This window comes from Salmo trutta, unplaced genomic scaffold (genome assembly GCF_901001165.1).
Source record: "Salmo trutta unplaced genomic scaffold, fSalTru1.1, whole genome shotgun sequence".
NCBI lineage: Eukaryota > Metazoa > Chordata > Actinopteri > Salmoniformes > Salmonidae > Salmo > Salmo trutta.
In genome coordinates this window covers 1-13,696 of record NW_021822946.1, presented here as the reverse complement: position 1 = coordinate 13,696, position 13,696 = coordinate 1, and the positions used below count along the sequence as shown (strand labels likewise).

At 49.4% G+C, this 13,696-nt stretch overlaps 1 pseudogene; it reads right to left on the bottom strand.

Moving 5' to 3' along the window:
• Nucleotides 1–443: 443 nt before the first annotated feature.
• LOC115187511 (serine/threonine-protein kinase 24-like) lies at nt 444–13,691 on the bottom strand (annotated as a pseudogene).
• Between the last annotated feature and the right edge of the window lie 5 nt (nt 13,692–13,696).

The following is a 13,696-nucleotide window of genomic DNA, read 5'->3' as shown; positions in this document are numbered from 1 at the left end:
TATACACTGAGCTGGGTGAACTCACTACCCGTCAACAGAACAGTGTCTATATATACACTGAGCTGGGTGAACTCACTACCCGTCAACAGAACAGTGTCTATATATACACTGAGCTGGGTGAACTCACTACCCATCAACAGAACAGAGTCTATATATACACTGAGCTGGGTGAACTCACTACCCATCATCAGAACATGGGTTTAAAAGCAGTGGACTGTTATAAGGACAAGTGCCCACTTGTAGGGAGTATAGATCAGAGGGTGAGAACACACGTAAAACTCAGTCCCTCTGTAGTGAACTTCCTGCCCGTGGTTGGTTACCACGGTTACCGACCTAGGCCAACAGGGGTCAAACTCACAAAGTGCTGTTTGAGTTTCACCGCTCAGTAAAACCCGCTGAACAAACGTTCACGACGCAGCTCAAAAAAACAAACAGTGGAGGCATTTTGTTCATTAGAGTGACTTCAATCTTAAATATTTACCTTCATACATTATCTACAAAAGCACATCATGACCGTTTGTACACAGTGACTGATGTCTGCAACATCAGAGACAGCTGAACATATATACAGGTTGCTTTGTATACAAATAAATCCCACAGAGCACAGCGCCCCCCAGTGGCTCGGAGGAGCCATGCATCTAAAGCACTACACCTGAGGTTCATAAAGAGAGGAGCAGACAGCCCACAGAGGGTCCTCCTCTGGTACCAGTCAGACTGGGTCCATACTGATGGGTCCTCTGGTACCAGTCAGACTGGGTCCATACTGATGGGTCCTCTGGTTCCAGTCAGACTGGGTCCATACTGATGGGTCCTCTGGTTCCAGTCAGACTGGGTCCATACTGATGGGTTCTCTGGTTCCAGTCAGACTGGGTCCATACTGATGGGTCCTCTGGTTCCAGTCAGACTGGGTCCATACTGATGGGTCCTCTGGTTCCAGTCAGACTGGGTCCATACTGATGGGCCCTCTGGTACCAGTCAGACTGGGTCCATACTGATGGGTCCTCCTCTGGTACCAGTCAGACTGGGTCCATACTGATGGATCCTCTGGTACCAGTCAGACTGGGTCCATACTGATGGGTCATCTGGTACCAGTCAGACTGGGTCCATACTGATGGGTCCATACTGATGGGTCCTCCTCTGGTACCAGTCAGACTGGGTCCATACTGATGGGTCCTCTGGTTCCAGTCAGACTGGGTCCATACTGATGGGTCCTCTGGTACCAGTCAGACTGGGTCCATACTGATGGGTCCTCCTCTGGTACCAGTCAGACTGGGTCCATACTGATGGGTCCTCCTCTGGTACCAGTCAGACTGGGTCCATACTGATGGGTCCATACTGATGGTTCTGCTCCTTGCTCTTGGGTTAATTCTCCAGCAGTGTTAACAGAGCGACTGGGCTCTACTGCCCCCTTTGTTCACCACAGGTTTATCAAGCTACTCAAAGAGGCCTTGGAGTTGATCACCAAGCGTCTGGTGTGTTCAGTGTTCTCCAGCGGGAATATGTGGTGTTATCCAGGCTGACCTCTAACCTCTGACTGGACCACAGACAGGGGGCGGAGCCTGGGAGAGGCGGGCTGGGGCAGAGAGCCAATCACTAGGGAGAAGAGCACGAAGACTTCCTGCATGAAGAAAATCTAAGAGAGAGAGGAGAGAGAAGATGGAGAGAATTTAGGATAAACTCAATTACAGTCAGTAATCAGGTAGTGGGATTAGATGGAGGGAGATTAGGATAAACTAAGGTACAGTCAGTAATCAGGTAGTGGGATTAGATGGAGAGAGATTAGGATAAACTAAATTACAGTCAGTAATCAGGTAGTGGGATTAGATGGAGGGAGATTAGGATAAACTAAATTACAGTCAGTAATCAGGTAGTGGGATTAGATGGAGGGAGATTAGGATAAACTAAGGACCAGTCAGTAAGCAGGTAGTGGGATTAGATGGAGAGAGATTAGGATAAACTAAATTAGTCAGTAATCAGGTAGTGGGATTAGATGGAGGGAGATTAGGATAAACTAAATTAGTCAGTAATCAGGTAGTGGGATTAGATGGAGAGAGATTAGGATAAACTAAATTAGTCAGTAATCAGGTAGTGGGATTAGATGGAGGGAGATTAGGATAAACTAAGGTACAGTCAGTAATCAGGTAGTGGGATTAGATGGAGAGAGATTAGGATAAACTAAGTTACAGTCAGTAATCAGGTAGTGGGATTAGATGGAGGGAGATTAGGATAAACTAAATTAGTCAGTAATCAGGTAGTAGGATTAGATGGAGAGAGATTAGGATAAACTAAGGTACAGTCAGTAATCAGGTAGTGGGATTAGATGGAGAGAGATTAGGATAAACTAAGGAACAGTCAGTAATCAGGTAGTGGGATTAGATGGAGAGAGATTAGGATAAACTAAATTACAGTCAGTAATCAGGTAGTGGGATTAGATGGAGAGAGATTAGGATAAACTAAGGTACAGTCAGTAATCAGGTAGTGGGATTAGATGGAGGGAGATTAGGATAAACTAAATTAGTCAGTAATCAGGTAGTGGGATTAGATGGAGAGAGATTAGGATAAACTAAATTACAGTCAGTAATCAGGTAGTGGGATTAGATGGAGAGAGATTAGGATAAACTAAATTAGTCAGTAATCAGGTAGTGGGATTAGATGGAGGGAGATTAGGATAAACTAAGGTACAGTCAGTAATCAGGTAGTGGGATTAGATGGAGAGAGATTAGGATAAACTAAGTTACAGTCAGTAATCAGGTAGTGGGATTAGATGGAGGGAGATTAGGATAAACTAAATTAGTCAGTAATCAGGTAGTAGGATTAGATGGAGAGAGATTAGGATAAACTAAGGTACAGTCAGTAATCAGGTAGTGGGATTAGATGGAGAGAGATTAGGATAAACTAAGGAACAGTCAGTAATCAGGTAGTGGGATTAGATGGAGAGAGATTAGGATAAACTAAATTACAGTCAGTAATCAGGTAGTGGGATTAGATGGAGAGAGATTAGGATAAACTAAATTACAGTCAGTAATCAGGTAGTGGGATTAGATGGAGGGAGATTAGGATAAACTAAATTACAGTCAGTAATCAGGTAGTGGGATTAGATGGAGAGAGATTAGGATAAACTAAATTACAGTCAGTAATCAGGTAGTGGGATTAGATGGAGGGAGATTAGGATAAACTAAATTACAGTCAGTAATCAGGTAGTGGGATTAGATGGAGGGAGATTAGGATAAACTAAACTATTCAGTAATCAGGTAGTGGGATTAGATGGAGGGAGATTAGGATAAACTAAATTAGTCCGTAATCAGGTAGTGGGATAAGATGGAGAGAGATTAGGATAAACTAAATTACAGTCAGTAATCAGGTAGTGGGATTAGATGGAGGGAGATTAGGATAAACTAAGGTACAGTCAGTAATCAGGTAGTGGGATTAGATGGAGGGAGATTAGGATAAACTAAGGTACAGTCAGTAATCAGGTAGTGGGATTAGATGGAGAGAGATTAGGATAAACTAAATTACTCAGTAATCAGGTAGTAGGATTAGATGGAGAGAGATTAGGATAAACTAAATTAGTCAGTAATCAGGTAGTGGGATTAGATGGAGAGAGATTAGGATAAACTAAATTACAGTCAGTAATCAGGTAGTGGGATTAGATGGAGGGAGATTAGGATAACCTAGGGGTTAGTGGTAGGGTACTAGGGGTTAGTGGTAGGGTACTAGGGTTATAGGGGATAGTGGTAGGGTACTAGGGTTATAGGGGTTAGTGGTAGGGTACTAGGGGTTAGTGGTAGGGTACTAGGGGTTAGTGGTAGGGTACTAGGGTTATAGGGGTTAGTGGTAGGGTACTAGGGGTTAGTGGTAGGGTACTAGGGGTTAGTGGTAGGGTATTAGGGTTATAGGGGTTAGTGGTAGGGTACTCGGGTACTAGGGGATAGTGGTAGGGTACTAGGGGTTAGTGGAGGGTACTAGGGGTTAGTGGTAGGGTACTAGGGGCTAGTGGTAGGGTACTAGGGTTATAGGGGTTAGTGGTAGGGTATTAGGGTTATAGGGGTTAATGGTAGGGTACTAGGGTTATAGGGGCTAGTCGTAGGGTACTAGGGGTTAGTGGTAGGGTACTAGGGGTTAGTGGTAGGGTACTAGGGGTATAGGGGTTAGTGGTAGGGTACTAGGGTTATAGGGTAGTGGTAGTAGGGGCTTAGTTGGTAGGGTACTAGGGTTATAGGGGTTAGTGGTAGGGTACTAGGGTTATAGGGGATAGTGGTAGGGTACTAGGGTTATAGGGGTTAGTGGTAGGGTCCTAGGGGTTAGTGGTAGGGTACTAGGGTTATAGGGGCTAGTGGTAGGGTACTAGGGTACTGGGGTTAGGGTAGGGTACTAGGGTTTTAGGGGTTAGTGGTAGGGTACTCGGGTTATAGGGGTTAGTGGTAGGGTACTAGGGTTATAGGGGTAGTGGTAGGGTACTAGGGTTATAGGGGGATTAGTGTAGGGTACTAGGGTTAGAGGGGCTAGTGGTAGGGTATTAGGGTTATAGGGGTTAGTGTTAGGGTACTAGGGGGTTAGTGGTAGGGTACTAGGGTTATAGTGGTAGTGTAGGGTACTAGGGGTTAGTGGTAGGGTACTAGGGTTATAGGGGTTAGGGTAGGGTACTAGGGGTTAGTGGTAGGGTACTAGGGTTATAGGGGTTAGTGGTAGGGTACTAGGGTGTATAGAGGCTAGTGTAGTGGTACTAGGGGTTATAGGGGTTAGTGGTAGGGTACTAGGGTTATAGGGGCTAGTGGTAGGGTACTAGGGTTATAGGGGCTAGTGGTAGGGTACTAGGGTTATAGGGGCTAGTGGTTAGGGTACTAGGGTTATAGGGGTTAGTGGTAGGGTACTTAGGGTTTATAGGGGATAGTGGTTAGGGTACTAGGGGGTAGTGGTAGGGTACTAGGGGTTAGTGGTAGGGTACTAGGGTTTTTAGGGGTTAGTGGTAGGGTACTAGGGTTATAGGGGTTAGTGGTAGGGTACTAGGGTTATTAGGGGATAGTGGTAGGGTCCTAGGGGTTAGTGGTTAGGGTACTAGGGGTTAGTGGTAGGGTAATAGGGTTATATGGGATAGTGGTAGGGTACTAGGGGAGTTAGTGGTAGGGTACAGGGGTTTAGTGGTAGGGTACTAGGGTTATAGGGGATAGTGGTAGGGTACTAGGGGTTAGTGGTAGGGTACTAGGGTTATAGGGGCTAGTGGTAGGGCACTAGGGGGTTAGTGGTAGGGTACTAGGGGTTAGTGGTAGGGTACTAGGGTTATATGGGATAGTGGTAGGGTACTAGGGGTTAGTGGTAGGGTACTAGGGGTTAGTGGTAGGGTACTAGGGTTATAGGGGATAGTGGTAGGGTACTAGGGTTAGTGGTAGGGTACTAGGGTTATAGGGGCTAGTGGTAGGGCACTAGGGGGTTAGTGGTAGGGTACTAGGGGTTAGTGGCAGGGTACTAGGGTTATAGGGGTTAGTGGTAGGGTACTAGGGTTATAGGGGTTAGTGGTAGCGTACTAGGGTTATAGGGGATAGTGGTAGGGTACTAGGGTTATAGGGGTTAGTGGTAGGGTACTAGGGGTTAGTGGTAAGGTACTAGGGGTTAGTGGTAGGGTACTAGGGGTTAGTGGTAGGGTACTAGGGTTATAGGGGTTAGTGGTAGGGTACTAGGGGATAGTGGTAGGGTACTAGGGGCTAGTGGTTAGTGGTAGGGTACTAGGGTTTAGTGGTAGGGTACTAGGGTATAGGGGTTAGTGGTAGGGTACTAGGCTACTGGGGTCAGTGGTAGGGTACTGGGTTATAGGGGTTAGTGGTAGGGTACTGGGTTATAGGGGTTAGTGGTAGGGTACTAGGGTTATAGGGGATAGTGGTAGGGTACTAGGGTTATAGGGGCTAGTGGTAGGGTACTAGGGTTATAGGGGCTAGTGGTAGGGTACTAGGGTTATAGGGGTTAGTGGTAGGGTACTAGGCTACTAGGGTTATAGGGGTTAGTGGTAGGGTACTAGGGGTTAGTGGTAGCGTACTATGGTTATAGGGGTTAGTGGTAGGGTACTAGGGGCTAGTGGTAGGGTACTAGGGGTTAGTGGTAGGGTACTAGGGGTTAGTGGTAGGGTTATAGGGGATAGTGGTAGGGTACTAGGGGTTAGTGGTAGGGTACTAGGGGTTAGTGGTTGGGTACTAGGGTTATAGGGGATAGTGGTAGGGTACTAGGGGTTAGTGGTAGGGTACTAGGGGTTAGTGGTATGGTACTAGGGTTATAGGGGATAGTGGTAGGGTACTAGGGGTAGTGGTAGGGTACTAGGGTTATAGGGGCTGGTGGTAGGGTACTAGGGGGTTAGTGGTAGGGTACTAGGGTTAGTGGTCGGGTACTAGGGTTATAGGGGTTAGTGGTAGGGTACTAGGGTTATAGGGGTTAGTGGTAGGGTACTAGGGTTATATGTGATAGTGGTAGGGTACTAGGGGTTAGTGGTAGGGTACAAGGGTTATAGGGGTTAGTGGTAGGGTACTAGGGGTTAGTGGTAGGGTACTAGGGGTTAGTGGTAGGGTACTAGGGGTTAGTGGTAGGGTACTAGGGGTTAGTGGTAGGGTACTAGGGTTATAGGGGTTAGTGGTAGGGTACTAGGGTACTAGGGGATAGTGGTAGGGTACTAGGGGTTAGTGGTAGGGTACTAGGGTTATAGGGGTTAGTGGTAGGGTACTAGGGTTATAGGGGTTAGTGGTAGGGTACTAGGGGTTAGTGGTAGGGTACTAGGGTTATAGGGGTTAGTGGTAGGGTACTAGGGTTTATAGGGATAGTGGTAGGGTACTAGGGTTATAGGGATAGTGGTAGGGTACTAGGGGTAGTGGTAGGGTACTAGGGTTATAGGGGTTAGTGGTAGGGTACTAGGGTATAGGGGTTAGTGGTAGGGTACTAGGGTATAGGGGTTAGTGGTAGGGTACTAGGGTTATAGGGGGTAGTGGTAGGGTACTAGGGTTATAGGGGCTAGTGGTAGGGTACTAGGGTTATAGGGGCTAGTGGTAGGGTACTAGGGTTATAGGGGTTAGTGGTAGGGTACTAGGGTACTAGGGGTTAGTGGTAGGGTACTAGGGGTTAGTGGTAGGGTTACTAGGGGTTAGTGGTAGGGTACTAGGGGTTAGTGGTAGGGTACTAGGGTTATAGGGGTTAGTGGTAGGGTACTAGGGTTATAAGGGATAGTGGTAGGGTACTAGGGTTAGTGGTAGGGTACTAGGGGTTAGTGGTAGGGTACTAGGGTTATAGGGGTTAGTGGTAGGGTACTAGGGTTATAGGGGCTAGTGGTAGGGTACTAGGGTTATAGGGGTTAGTGGTAGGGTACTAGGGTATAGGGGCTAGTGGTAGGGTACTAGGGTTATAGGGGTTAGTGGTAGGGTACTAGGGTTATAGGGGCTAGTGGTAGGGTACTAGGGTTATAGGGGTTAGTGGTAGGGTACTAGGGTTATAGGGGCTAGTGGTAGGGTACTAGGGTTATAGGGGTTAGTGGTAGGGTTATAGGGGCTAGTGGTAGGGTACTAGGGTTATAGGGGTTAGTGGTAGGGTACTAGGGTTATAGGGGTTAGTGGTAGGGTACTAGGGTTATAGGGGTTAGTGGTAGGGTACTAGGGTTATAGGGGCTAGTGGTAGGGTACTAGGGTTATAGGGGCTAGTGTAGGTTACTAGGGGTTAGTGGTAGGGTACTAGGGGTTAGTGGTAGGGTACTAGGGGTTAGTGGTAGGGGTTAGGGGTTAGTGGTAGGGTATAGGGGTTAGTGGTAGGGTACTAGGGTTATAGGGGGTTAGCAGTCACACCTCTGCAGTCTGTTAACCAGCTGGGTGACCAGGGGAGTCAGAGATCCCAGGGTAGGCCTCCTCTGACAGGAGAATCGCTTCTCCTCAATTCATCCAGGCCATCGGGTTCCCATTCACTGCCTCCTGACGCTGCTTCAACTGGAGGACAGAGAGACGGGACGAAACAGGGTAGGAGGGAGGACCGAGAGACGGGTAGGAGGGAGGACAGAGAAGACGGGAACAAAACAGGGTTAGGAGTGGAGACAGGAGACGGGAACGAAACAGGGTTAGGAGGGAGGACAGAGAGAAGGGTGGAGGGCAGGACAGAGGAACGGGTAGGAGGGAGGACAGAGAGACGGGGAAACGAAAACAGGGTTAGGAGGGAGGACAGAGAGAAGGGTAGGAGGGAGGACAGAGAGACGGGTAGAGAAGGACAGAGAGACGGGTAGAAGGGAGGACAGAGAGACCGGGTAGGAGGGAGGACAAGAGAGACGGGTAGGAGGGAGGACAGAGAGACGGGTAGGAGAAGGACAGAGAGACGGGTAGGAGGGAGGACAGAGAGACGGGGACGAAACAGGGTAGGAGGGAGGACAAGAGAGACGGGGACGAAACAGGGTTAGGAGGGAGGACAGAGAGACGGGTAGGAGGGAGGACAGAGAGACAGGTAGGAGGGAGGACAGAGAGACGGGTATGAGGGAGGACAGAGAGACGGGTAGGTGGAAGGACAGAGACAGGGTACTAGGGTTATAGAGGTGACAGACAGCAGACAGACAGTATGTTGTAGCAGGGTAGTGTGGTGACTGACAGACAGCAGACAGACAGTATGCTGTAGCAGGGTAGTGTGGTGACTGGCAGCAGACAGACAGTATGTTGTAGCAGGGTAGTGTGGTGACTGGCAGCAGACAGACAGTATGCTGTAGCAGGGTAGTGTGGTGACTGGCAGCAGACAGACAGTATGCTGTAGCAGGGTAGTGTGGTGACTGACAGCAGACAGACCAGTATGCTGAAGCAGGTAGTGTGGTGACTGGCCAGACAGCAGACAGACAGTATGCTGTAGCAGGGTAGTGTGGTGACTGGCAGACAGCAGACAGACAGTATGCTGCTAGCAGGTAGTGTGGTGACTGGCAGACAGCAGACAGACAGTATGTTGTAGCAGGGTAGTGTGGTGACAGACAGCAGACAGACTGTATGTTGTAGCAGGGTAGTGTGGTGACTGACAGACAGCAGACAGACAGTATGTTGTAGCAGGGTAGTGTGGTGACTGACAGCAGACAGACAGTATGTTGTAGCAGGGTTAGTGTGGTGACTGGCAGCAGACAGACAGTATGTTGTAGCAGGGTAGGTGGTGACTGGCAGACAGCAGACAGACAGGTTTGTAGCAGGGTAGTGTGGTGACTAGGCAGACAGCACATATGTTGTAGCAGGGTAGTGTGGTGACTGGCAGACAGCAGACAGTATGCTGTAGCAGGGTAGTGTGGTGACAGACAGCAGACAGACAGTATGTTGTAGCAGGGTAGTGTGGTGACTGACAGCAGACAGACAGTATGCTGTAGCAGGGTAGTGTGGTGACTGGGCAGACAGACGTATGCTGTAGCAGGGTAGTGTGGTGAACTGACAGCAGACAGACAGTATCTGAAGCAGGGTAGTGTAGTGACTGACAGCAGACAGACAGACAGTATGTTGTAGCAGGTAGTGTGGTGACTGGCAGCAGACAGACAGTATGTTGTAGCAGGGTAGTGTGGTGACTGGCAGCAGACAGACAGTAATGTTGTAGCAGGGTAGTGTGGTGACTGACAGCAGACAGACAGTAATGCTGTAGCAGGGTAGTGTGGGTGACAGACAGACAGCAGACAGACAGTATGCTGTAGCAGGGTAGTGTGGTGACTGGCAGACAGCAGACAGACAGTATGCTGTAGCAGGGTAGTGTGGTGACTGGCAGACAGCAGACAGACAGTATGCTGTAGCAGGGTAGTGTGGTGACTGACAGACAGCAGACTTACAGTATGTTGTAGCAGGGTAGTGTGGTGACAGACAAGCAGACAGACAGTATGCTGTAGCAGGGTAGTGTGGTGACAGACAGCAGACAGAGAGTATGCTGTAGCAGTTTGTAGTGTGGTTTGACCGACAGGACAGGCAAGACAGACAGTATGCTGTAGCAGGGTAGTGGTGGTGACTGGCAGACAGCAGAAGACAGTATGTTGTAGCAGGGTAGTGTGGTGACTGACAGCAGACAGACAGTATGCTGTAGCAGGGTAGTGTGGTGACTGGCAGACAGCAGACAGACAGTATGCTGTAGCAGGGTAGTGTGGTGACTGGCAGCAGACAGACAGTATGCTGTAGCAGGGAGTGTGGTGACTGGCAGCAGACAGACAGTATGCTGTAGCAGGGGTAGTGTGGTGACTGGCAGCAGACAGACAGTATGTTGTAGCCAAGGGTAGTGTGGTGACTGACAGCAGACAGACAGTATGCTGTAGCAGGGTTAGTGTGGTGACTGGCAGACAGCAGACAGACAGTTGCGTAGCAGGGTAGTGTGGTGACTGACAGCAGACAGACAGTATGCTGTAGCAGGGTAGTGTGTGATCTGGCAGACAGCAGACAAACAGTTGCTGTAGCAGGGTAGTGTGGTGACTGGCAGCAGCAGACAGACAGTATGCTGTAGCAGGGTGTGTGGTGACTGGCAGCAGGACAGACAGTATGCTGTAGCAGGGTAGTGTGGTGACTGGCAGCAGACAGACAGTATGTTGTCTAACAGATCGGTGAACCCAGAAGTTTGAATTTGATTCTAGAAGTGGGTCAATAAATGTAATGATTTAGTTCAGGGTTTAGGGTCAGATTATGTGTTCAGGAGATGTTAATGTATCTGTCCATCAACACCCAGCGGGTGATGGCCAGCCCCACGGCCAGGTTGGTTGGGATGTTAATGTATCTGGGTTGGTCTGGTTGGTCGGTTTGGTCGGTCGGCGCCACGACAGCAGATGAGCTTCTTACTTCGGCCAGAGAAGGAGAGATGATGGTGGACAGGCTGGTGGAATACAGCCTCCTTGAAATGACTCCGCTCTCCACTTCCTGTCCCTCTCCTCCGTTCTGGACTTTCTTAGGATCCTTCTCTCTGATGGTGAAGATCCAGGTATCACTATCCAAAGTTTGTTCCCGCCCGACGCTTGCCCATCCTGCTCCCTGATTGGACAAGAGAGACCAGAGTCAGGAGTTCCAATTGGCTCAGCGTGACAGTATGACTCAATAGTTCCTGGTTCAAGTAGTGCACTGCAAAGGGAAGAGGGTTCCATTTAGTATGCAGCCTAGGTCTGATCCTGACTTACGAGTCAGACTCGTCTGAGCTGGACTCTGCCTGCTGTCTGGTCTGATCCTGACTTACGAGTCAGACTCGTCTGAGCTGGACTCTGCCTGCTGTCTGGTCTGATCCTGACTTACGAGTCAGACTCGTCTCGAGCTGGACTCTGCTGCTGTATGGTCTGATCCTGACTTACGAGTCAGACGTCTGAGCTGGACTCTGCCTGCTGTCTGGTCTGATCCGACTTACGAGTCAGACTCGTCTGAGCTGGAACTCTGCCTGCTGTCTGGTCTGATCCTGACTTACGAGTCAGACTCGTCTGAGCTGGACTCTGCCTGCTGTCTGGTCTGATCCTGACTTACGAGTCAGACTCGTCTGAGCTGGACTCTGCCTGCTGTCTGGTCTGATCCTGACTTACGAGTCAGACTCGTCTGAGCTGGACTCTGCCTGCTGTCTGGTCTGATCCTGACTTACGAGTCAGACTCGTCTGAGCTGGACTCTGCCTGCTGTCTGGTCTGATCCTGACTTACGAGTCAGACTCGTCTGAGCTGGACACGGCCTGCTGTCTGGTCTGATCCTGACTTACGAGTCAGACTCGTCTGAGCTGGACTCTGCCTGCTGTCTGGTCTGATCCTGACTTACGAGTCAGACTCGTCTGAGCTGGACTCTGCCTGCTGTCTGGTCTGATCCTGACTTACGAGTCAGACTTGTCTGTCGTCTGAGCTGGACTCTGCCTCCTGTCTGGTCTGATCCTGACTTACGAGTCAGACTCGTCTGAGCTGGACTCTGCCTGCTGTCTAGATCTGATCCTGACTTACGAGTCAGACTCGTCTGAGCTGGACTCTGCCTGCTGTCTGGTCTGATCCTGACTTACGAGTCAGACTCGGTCTGAGCTGGACTCTGCCTCCTGTCTGGTCTGATCCTGACCTTACGAGTCAGACTCATCTGAGCTGGACTCTGCCTGCTGTCTAGATCTGATCCTGACTTACGAGTCAGACTCGTCTGAGCTGGACTCTGCCTGCTGTCTGGTCTGATCCTGACTTACGAGTCAGACTCGTCTGAGCTGGACTCTGCCTGCTGTCTAGATCTGATCCTTGACTTACGAGTCAGACTCGTCTGAGCTGGACTCTGCCTGCTGTCTAGGTCTGATCCTGACTTACGAGTCAGACTCGTCTGAGCTGGACTCTGCCTGCTGTCTGGTCCTGATCCTGACTTAACGAGTCAGACTCATCTGAGCTGGACTCTGCCTGCTGTCTGGTCTGCTCAGCCTTCCACCTCCTGTATTTATCCACCAGCTCCGTCAGGTACGACGTCTTCTTGGCGTGACGCACAATCAGCTTGTGTTTCAACAGCTCTTTGGCAGTGGGCCTCTGCACAGAGAGAGAGAGGGGGGAAAGGGAAGGAGGAAAGCGGTAGGGATGAGAAGAAAAATAAATTGTAAGCAAGGTGAGGAGCGGAGAGATAGGACAGATGCACAAATAACTTCCAAATGCTCTCTGATATTGCCAGGCCAGCAAATGGAATTGAAACCAGTTGAAACCAGTTGAAACCAGTTAGGTTTGGGGTTTGAAAAGTGTTTCCTAACAGGACACTTCAAAAGGAAGTAAAACCAGTTGAAACCAGTTGAAACCAGTTGAAACCAGTTCGGTCTGGGGTTTGAAAAGTGAACACTTCTGAACCTTAACTCTAAAAAAAGGAACACTTACGAAGCTTGGCTCCTTGTTCAGGCAGGCCTCCACGAACTCCTTCAGGGGCTTGCTGTAGTTCCCCTCCAGGGTAGGAGGGGTGTTCTTTGGGATAAGGAACAGCACTTTCATAGGGTGCAGCTCAGAGTGTGGGGGTTCTCCTTTAGCCAGCTCTATACACGTTATACCCAGGGACCAGATGTCTGCCTGCAACACACACATGGGGACAGAGAGGAGAGAGAGTTTTCACCTTAGGACCATCCAAAAATCACACCCTACTGTTTTTTATAATAGGAATTACTATTGACCAGAGTCCTATGGGATAGAGTACTATATAGGGAATAGGGTGCCAATTCAGATGTAGCCCTTGTGCGGCATTTGGGATAACTTCTTTGTTGTCATTATAAACAGAACTTCCTGTATGACCCCTGACCTTTCACCTTACAGTCGTAGGCTGACTGTAACCTCTGACCTCTCACCTTAAGAGTCGTAGGCTGACTGTAACATCTGACCTCTCACCTTACAGTCATAGGCTGACTGTAACCTCTGACCTTTCACCTTACAGTCGTAGGCTTACTGTAACCTCTGACCTCTCACCTTACAGTCGTAGTCTGACTGTAACCTCTGACCTCTCACCTTAGAGTCGCAGGCTGACTGTAACATCTGACCTCTCACCTTACAGTTGTAGGCTGACTGTAACCTCTGACCTTTCACCTTACAGTCGTAGGCTTACTGTAACCTCTGACCTCTCACCTTACAGTCGTATGCTGACTGTAACCTCTGACCTCTCACCTTACAGTCGTAGGCTGACTGCTTGATGACCTCAGGAGCCATCCAGAAGGGCGTGCCAACGAAGGTGCTGCGTTTGAGCTGGGTGTCCGTTAGCTGTCCCGCCACCCCGAAGTCTGCCAGCTTCACCTCCCCACGGTCCG